The sequence below is a fragment of the Pleuronectes platessa genome, chromosome 18 (genome assembly GCF_947347685.1).
Source record: "Pleuronectes platessa chromosome 18, fPlePla1.1, whole genome shotgun sequence".
Classification (NCBI taxonomy): Eukaryota; Metazoa; Chordata; class Actinopteri; order Pleuronectiformes; family Pleuronectidae; genus Pleuronectes; species Pleuronectes platessa.
Genome location: NC_070643.1, coordinates 2,352,498 through 2,361,182, shown reverse-complemented (window position 1 = coordinate 2,361,182; position 8,685 = coordinate 2,352,498). Strand labels below are relative to the sequence as shown.

The following is an 8,685-nucleotide window of genomic DNA, read 5'->3' as shown; positions in this document are numbered from 1 at the left end:
ATGATGGTTGCCATGCCACCACGGCGCAGCGTGGTGTTTAAATCACAGTCCCTGCGTGGTGTCCTTCAGTGATCGTGAATGTTATTCATGTTATATAATAGTAATATTTGAGGCTAGATTACATCTCTAATGAGAAGGAACCTGCGAGTCTGTTCATACCGAGGCCGGCCCGAGTGCGCGACCGGACCGAGTGCGCGAGCGGACATGACGTGTGGCTGTCGTAAAAACCCTATTTGTAAACAACCAGTCCTTTAACTCAACGCTGCGTCATAAACACGGAGCGCTTGGAAGACCACGATGTCATCTTCCTTCTGTCAGGTAAGTAGTTTATTGTTTTTAAAGATCGTTACGATCTAGGTTTACAGTCCGAGTGCGGAGAGAGTCCGTCAATCCACACTATGGACGCTGTTCATCAGCTAATACGCCATTGTTAGCCACATGCTTCAGCCCACGGTAGCCTGTGCTACCTGGGAGGTGAATACATGGTTGTTGAAACCAGTTCAAGACGCTTAGCTCATCATTGAGGGACGCTACAATATAAATATAAACATGAATTTGATTTATGAATGCTTTAGATTAATATGGAGTGTATTTGTCTACCATTACTCCACAATATCAGATCAATTTGGTTTAATGTATAGTATGCAATATGACAATGTTTTCATGTTATGGAGTTGCGATTCATTTTATAAAACAATTGCTATGTTCTGTTTTTTAATCAAGGAGGATCAAAGTGAAGCTACAGGAGTTTCATTAACGTCAACAACTTGGACCAAACAGTTTGTTTTGCTTGATGAAGAGCAGGAAGGGCAGCCTGGAGAGAAAGAGAAGCCGGGTTGAGCCCACTACCATCATCCACGTACCACGAGGAAGATGAGGGAGAGAAATGATCCTACCATTAAAGAGGTACTTTTAAGTTATATACCAGAAAAACCATTTTATATAATTTGCCAAATATACATTTTTATTAAATCCCCAAAGTACGCTTGCTGAAATACAAGTTAATATCACACTGAAAGAATTTTGATCAATCATGCTTCCCTGCTGTGATTGTTTAACTGGGAAAACACAACTTTTTCCACAGGAAGGCAAGTCAATTTAAGGAATACATGTGCAAAGTTTTCCTCTGTTATGTATAATGATGACCCCCATCAAACATAATGTTAGCAATATTTACACCTTTTAATTTATACTGTTTATTTCTGTCTACATGTGTGAATTTGCCTTCATTAGTTTCAGAAAAGAGCGATGATGTATCGGTCAGTGGGCGGCAGCACGAGACTCCGCAAACTAGTCTGTAAGCAAAGCAGACGAAGGCATCGAGGTTGCGGCCTGCCATCATTGTTATTTTGCTTAAGGGACTGAATATGTTTCATGCAGAAATATTAGCATTTCCCTTATATCTACCAAAACTGCTTGTTTCACAGACTGCAGTTTTGTTTTGATCCGATGTGGTGTGCAAATACAACCGTATCTGCAATGGGTTGTGGGGCATTAACATTTGTAACTCTAATTTTGTTTTGACAGACTGTGAAAAGAACGTTGAGAACATCACCACTCTACAGGAAGACACAGTCCAGTAATGGGTGTCAGAAGTTCAGTAGTGAACGACAGGTACTGTGGGAAAATGTGTGTCATTGTTGTACAATGTCCTTTGACTCTGTTTAAACAAGGTCAACACAAAAAGGTTTGATTGTAAACTGATATTGGTATGAATTCATGTTATTCTCCTCTTCACAAGAAACAAACAATCAAAATTACGTGCAGAACACCCTTGATGGACGCTTCAGCTGCATCGTCAGACTGGTGAGACAGCAAGATGCCAACTTTAATGCCAATTTATTTGTGTAACATTCTGTGACCAAATGTATAGATAACTTTTTGTAGATTGTAAAAATAGATAACCCATTTATTACAAAAAAACTACACTGCACATGTATTCCTTAAATTGACTTGCCTTCCTGTGGAAAAAGTTGTTTTTTCCCAGTTAAACAATCACAGCAGGGAAGCATGATTGATCAAAATTCTTTCAGTGTGATATTAACTTGTATTTCAGCAAGCGTACTTTGGGGATTTAATAAAAATGTATATTTGGCAAATTATATAAAATGTTTTTTCTGGTATATAACTTAAAAGTACCTCTTTAATGGTAGGATCATTTCTCTCCCTCATCTTCCTCGTGGTACGTGGATGATGTTAGTGGGCTCAACCCAGCTTCTCTTTCTCTCCAGGCTGCCCTTCCTGCTCTTCATCAAGAAGAGCAGGAAGTTGTTGACGTTAATGAAACTCCTGTAGCTTCACTTGGATCCTCCTTGATTAAAAAACAGAACATAGCAATTATTTTATAAAATGAATCGCAACTCCATAACATGAAAACATTGTCATATTGCATACTATACATTAAACCAAATTGATCTGATATTGTGGAGTAATGGTAGACAAATACACTCCTTATTAATCTAAAGCATTCATAAATCAAATTCATGTTTATATTTATATTGTAGCGTCCCTCAATGATGAGCTAAGCGTCTTGAACTGGTTTCAACAACCATGTATTCACCTCCCAGGTAGCACAGGCTACCGTGGGCTGAAGCATGTGGCTAACAATGGCGTATTAGCTGATGAACAGCGTCCATAGTGTGGATTGACGGACTCTCTCCGCACTCGGACTGTAAACCTAGATCGTAACGATCTTTAAAAACAATAAACTACTTACCTGACAGAAGGAAGATGACATCGTGGTCTTCCAAGCGCTCCATGTTTATGACGCAGCGTTGAGTTAAAGGACTGGTTGTTTACAAATAGGATTTTTACGACAGCCACACGTCATGTCCGCTCGCGCACTCGGTTCGGTCGCGCGTTCGGGCCGGCCTCGGTATGAACAGACTCGCAGGTTCCTTCTCATTAGAGATGTAATCTAGCCTCAAATATTACTATTATATAACATGAATAACATTCACGATCACTGAAGGACACCACGCAGGGACTGTGATTTAAACACCAAGCTGCGCCGTGGTGGCATGGCAACCATCATAGCAACGATAAAAACATGCGTGATAACTATTAAAATATTGATCATAAGCACGAACTGGCTGAAGACTGTGGAAGCAAAGAGCACATTTCTCGCTAGAAATGGTGTCAGAATGTATTTTTATGCCCAAACTAAGTTACAAAATTATATTTTTATCTGAAAAAACAGGGAATCTCCGCCAGGTTTTCCTCTCCGCAGACGGGAGCTTGAGAGTCACGTGACGTGAGAACACCCCAATGCAAAACAATGGGAGGACTAAATGTTACCATCTCACAATCTGAGAGGCCAGATTGTGAGATGGTAACGTCGTTCCAAGTGGACCAACGTTGCCATTGAACGTTTTCTGATGAGACTGGGTTGTTTAGACATGACAATGTTCAGAAAATTGGAACTGGACTTCCTAAGATGTTTGCCTTTCAGCAATGCTGCAGGAGGTTATTTGCTCAGACGATTTCAGAACAATTCAGAAGTCTCCAGAACGTTCAGGTGAGGGACTTTTTCATCCGGATTTTTTTTTTTCGAGTTTTGCATTTGTCGGGCGTAAAAAGCATCATTAACACCCCCACCTGCTCTGTGTTCTCACAGCAGCCCCAAAGGATTTTGATCGGTCTTCGGAGAGTCCACAAAAAGTCCAGAGACTCTAACTCATACATTAATGTTCACACATACAGCCCCTTTCAAAGAATCTCCAGAGTTCTGTACAGATCTGGCTCTACAAATCATCCCAATACATTTGTTAAATCATATCAGCAATAGCTTTTGTAGTTTTGCTGCTTTGCTTCCTCACATACAATTGATTTTGTTATTTAGAGACTTACTCACATACAGACTGCTTTGATCCCACAGGTCAACCACTCACCTTTAAGTGGTTTGACATTTCAATTTGCCTCTTACCTCAGAGAAGGGTCTTCAATCGAATGGACTGTTTCCAATCCTGTCAGAAATGTCTGCGGCTTCTACACTGCTGCCTTGTCTATTCATAAGGGAGTTATTAGCCCCCATATGAGCTGAACTTCATTCTGCTAGAAGTGAAAATTAATTTCTTAATCTTGTTGAGAAATTGTATGAACTCAAAAGAAGATTGTTTAGGACATAATGTTCGACATTGGAACATATTTGCTGAGCATGACTTCATCACAAAATGAAAGCTTGTCTGAAGAAAGATCCACCCATTAAAGTTATTTTCTAGGGAGGTACAGTACGTGCATAGCAATGAAAGGAATGAAGACAGTTCCTCGCAATTTTTTTCTCTAATTGGACTGAAATTAAGTGGAAGAAATTGTGAGACAATTAACTGTGCTTTTTTATCAGGGTTGCACAGTCTGAAGGAGGTTCAGTGGTGGCCCGCCTGCGCTGCCAGCCACAATCTTTCCCACTGCTTTTCGCAGCCTTTGTTTATCTCATTTTTCAATTAACCTCCACGATTTAACTCCCTTCATAAAGCCGGGTACATGTTTGCTCCAAAGAACAAATAAAATGGTCTCTTTCTCTCTCCCTCTCTCTCACATGCGCTATCTTTTCTTTTTCTGTCTCCGTCTATCCCTCTGACTCCCCGCTCTCTTGGCTGCGGTATTCTTTCAGCCCAGGATGCTGAGCTTCACAGCGCCTTGCAGGGTTTTAGCAGGCATGAGGCTGTATGTGTCAGATTAAAGAGAGGAAATCTGTGGCGTGCAGGGAGAGCTTTGTAGATATGGCAATTTGGTGATAACTTCCTCTTCTCTGCAGCCTCCCTCCTCCCCACCTCCCCCACCCCTCTACCGCGTGCCTTCCATTTGGAAGAGACCACTGGAAGGAGGGCGATCTGCTGCTGCTGCTGATGCTGCTGCTGGAAAGCCTGGACAATCTCTTCCCCAGATCTGGTCCATCCTGCCGGTTATCAGACAGATTGGAATGCATGTTTATTTTATTCCGACTGTCTCCAAATTTATTTCGAACCAAACTGATTATGAAGTTTAAACTTTAATTAAAACTTGCTAAAGACAATCTGTCCAACAAAAAATTATTTGCAACTAAATTAAGACGTGTCTCTCCATTACATCGATACCTTCAATCAAGCTTATGGATTTTTAACCACTGAAAAACAATGTCACCTAACCTCGGAGGTGAGGGATCACTCCTGCTCCAACACTGGTTCAAAGAGACTGAACCCCAGGACACAAGTAGGCTGCTCTGTGATTCATCATTACTAATGAGGAAGGAGGCCCAGAAAATACACAGCAAATCAAAATGAATTAATTGCCTGAAGAACATACGGTAGTAGAATAATTGCATTGCTTGTTTTCGGTGTCACTTGGGTGCCATTCCCTTTTGCAATCAAAGGCCAGTTTGAAAATCAAATAGACTACCATCTTGGGGCTGCACCACTTCTGACAAGGCTGATTGAATGAATGTATTACCCAGTGCCCAAAGAAACGCACATTGTTTGTCACAGTACCCCTCCCCATTTTCCTCCACTGTAGGGGGAATGTTTATCAGTGCAGCAGGTCCATGGTTATGGATGATACAGGCTCGATGCAGCGAAGTCCCACCCAGAGGAGCCCGAGTGCTGCTTATTTCAGCAGAAAGCTTCAGTGGAGAGAGGGCATTTAGCAGCATAAGCACAGGACATGGTGGATGTGATGTCAACAGAGGGTCTTTAATAGATCAATCTGACCCCCACAGATAAATGCAGGGTTTTATGATCTTGAACAGTGCACCGGTCCTGCTCCCACAAGTCTGAGATTCTGGAGGAAATTGCCCTCAAGAATTAAAGGTGACGTGTCTGGTAAACATTCGAGGGTTGTGATACACAAACCATCATTCACTCTCAGCATGTTCATCAAATCATCCTCATTCAGTCAATATGATGGTAACATTTTCTGTTAATGTGTGTTTGTTATATCAATAACTTCTATCACACTGAAATATGTTCACAGAGCACTTTATTAGGAACATCCTACACATGCCTATTCACACAAATATCTAATCAGCCAATGATTGGCAGTGATGCAATACATAAAAGATTTAGCCTTTTAATAACTCTGTGAGGCATGGTCACGACTGGCCATTGGTACAAGCGGGATAAATCCCAGCGAGCTGCTGGATCAACTGGCTTGTCCTGCAAGTGTGTTTATCAGGTTTCCTTAAGTACCCGTCATTCGGGCTGCCCAAGAGAGTGTGCTGCCAATAATAATCAAGTTTTAACCCCCACCATCACGACCTGATCATTGGTTCGGTAGCCACTCCATGTCCTCATTGTTGTGAAGGCATGGGAATTCCTCCCTCACATTTATAAAGTGAGCTGGCTCCAGCTCTGTTCAGCAATTATGTAAATCTTTTAAAGCAGGCAAGTGACCCTCATGGTGCTGTTAAACCAGAAACACCAGAGCTGTGTCGTGAATCACCTACTAATCACAATAGGCCAATAGTCCTAGTACTATATAGTGAGTTTTGCCATTTTGTGGTGGTGTCGGAATGTTTAGTGAAATGCTTTATATGCTATAAAGTGTCTCTCTGTCATGGCCTCTGTCTCATCTGCCTCCTAGTTTCTCTCTTTCTCTATTTCTCTCTCTCTCTCTTTCTCTCTCTCTCTCTCTTGTGTGTGCAGGTGGCGTCTCTAATTGCGGATGAGGGCCTGGTGTGCTGGAGGTTGGGTCTTGATTAACCAGCTGCCTATATAAGCTCCACTCCTGCTCTCAGTCTGCGCTGGACTATAGACTAAGCTCAAGTCAGTGATAGCAGCCAAGATAGCGTAGATTCAAGATTCTGAAACATTCTGTTCATTCTCTGTCTCCCTGCCCAGGACCAGCATCTGGACTATTGCCCCGACTCCAGCCTCTGCCTGCCTGCCTGCCTGCCTACCTACCTGCCTGCCTGTCGTTGTTATTGGATTACCAATAAATTATTAACATTACTTCTGCCTCAGCCTCTGTCTCTGCCTCTATGTCCGAAGCCTGGCCTTAACAGTATAGTCCGGCCACAATAGACTTGGCAGAGCAAGCTAAGGCCCTCAGACAGGCAATGGCTCTCCAAGGAGAGGTAAAAATATTAAGAGTGAAACTGGGATTCTTCTTCCGTCACAAATCTTGTTTTTCTTTTTTTACCAGAAAAAAGTTGATTGCTACCACTTTCCTCCCTGTACTTGATTACAGTGATCTCTTGTATATGAATGCCCCAGATAACTGTCTGCGCTCTCTAGACACTGTATATCATGGTGCCTTAAGGTTTGTCACTGGTTGTAAAGCCCTCACTCACCGCTGCATCTTATATGCTCGAGTTGAGTGGCCATCTCTGGCAGCACGCCGCCTTATACATTGGCATATTTTTATTTATAAAGCTATCTTGGGTCTGCTCCCCCACTACTTATGTAAGTACATCTTTAAATCCCAGAGCAATTACAGCTTACGTTCAAATGAGCTTTATTTATTAGTTATGCCCAAAGTAAACACTGAATTTGGTAAGCACTGTTTTAAGTTCGCTGCACCTGCTGCTTGGAATGCACTGCAAAAAACTCTTAAGTTAAAGGAGCTCATAAACTTTGAAGACTCGTGTGAGAGAAATTGGAGCGGCTTCATACCGCACTTGTTCTTGTTTTGGTGGGAATCCGGAGCTTTAGTCCTGTTGCCTTATCTTAAGGGAACAGGGAACTTATCTTATTTGATCTGTGTTATGTGATTTTTGTGTGTCTTGTGACTGTTGACATTTTTTGTATGCTGCTGTCTTGGCCAGGCTTCCCTTGGAAAAGAGGTCATTGTATCTCAACGGGACCGACCTGGTTAAATAAAGGCAAATAAAAATAAAATAATAAAAATAAGGAGCAAGACTGGGCCACCACGACGAGGCTCTGCATAGCATCTGATACAAAGTGGATCAGACCACCACAGCCCTGTCCGCTCTTATCGTCCGGCTGGACGCGGCTCCTGTCCTCGCCGCTCAGGCTCCTGCTCCTGTTCAACAAGCCCCCCCAGCCGCTCAACCTGCCCCTGCTGCGGGCACTGCTGCCCTCGAATCCCGGATTCCCCCACCAGCTAAGTACTCCGGGGATCCCAACACCTGTGACCAGTTTCTCACCCAATGCCAGTTAGCCTATAATGCTAAAATCGCTTACCTGGTTAATTTACTGGAGGGTCGTCCGCTCAGTTTTTATAATGCCCTCTTCGAGCAACCCTCCCCGCTGGCCGTGTTTGCTGAAGCCTTCGCTACAGAGCTCAAGCGGATGTTCGATCACCCGATACGGGTCAGCCAGCTGGGCAGCGGCTTTCGAGGATCCGTCAGGGACGACTGACCGTCCGGGAGTTTGTGATTCACTTCCAAAGTTTGGCGGTGGAGTCGGGCTGGAACGAGGCTGCGCTGATCACGGCGTTACAAAATGGCTTAAACCGGGACATGGGGAGGGAGATTGCACTCCGGGGAGAGTTTAAAACGTTGAACGAGGCAATTCAACTCGCCATTAAGACCGGCGACCAACTCCTCCTATGGCGTGCTGACTCCGCTTGTTCCCGGGATTACTGTCGCTCTGAACAGCTGAATTCCTTCGGGGCCCGCTGAGAAATACCGGAGATTCCCGAACCAGAGCCCATGCAAATAGACGGTCTTCATCTGTCCCCCGGGGAGAAGAACCAAAGAATGAAGACTCAGTTCTGCCTGTGCTGTGGCCGAGCTGGTCATTTTCTTGC

General features: G+C 43.4%; 1 long non-coding RNA gene across 1 annotated transcript; it reads left to right on the top strand.

Annotated features, from left to right (window-relative positions):
- Nucleotides 1-219: 219 nt before the first annotated feature.
- Nucleotides 220-1,880, top strand: LOC128461969 (uncharacterized). Its single transcript, XR_008342313.1, has 3 exons — nucleotides 220-318; nucleotides 724-906; nucleotides 1,528-1,880. It is a non-coding gene; the product is annotated as an uncharacterized LOC128461969 (long non-coding RNA).
- Nucleotides 1,881-8,685: the final 6,805 nt, after the last annotated feature.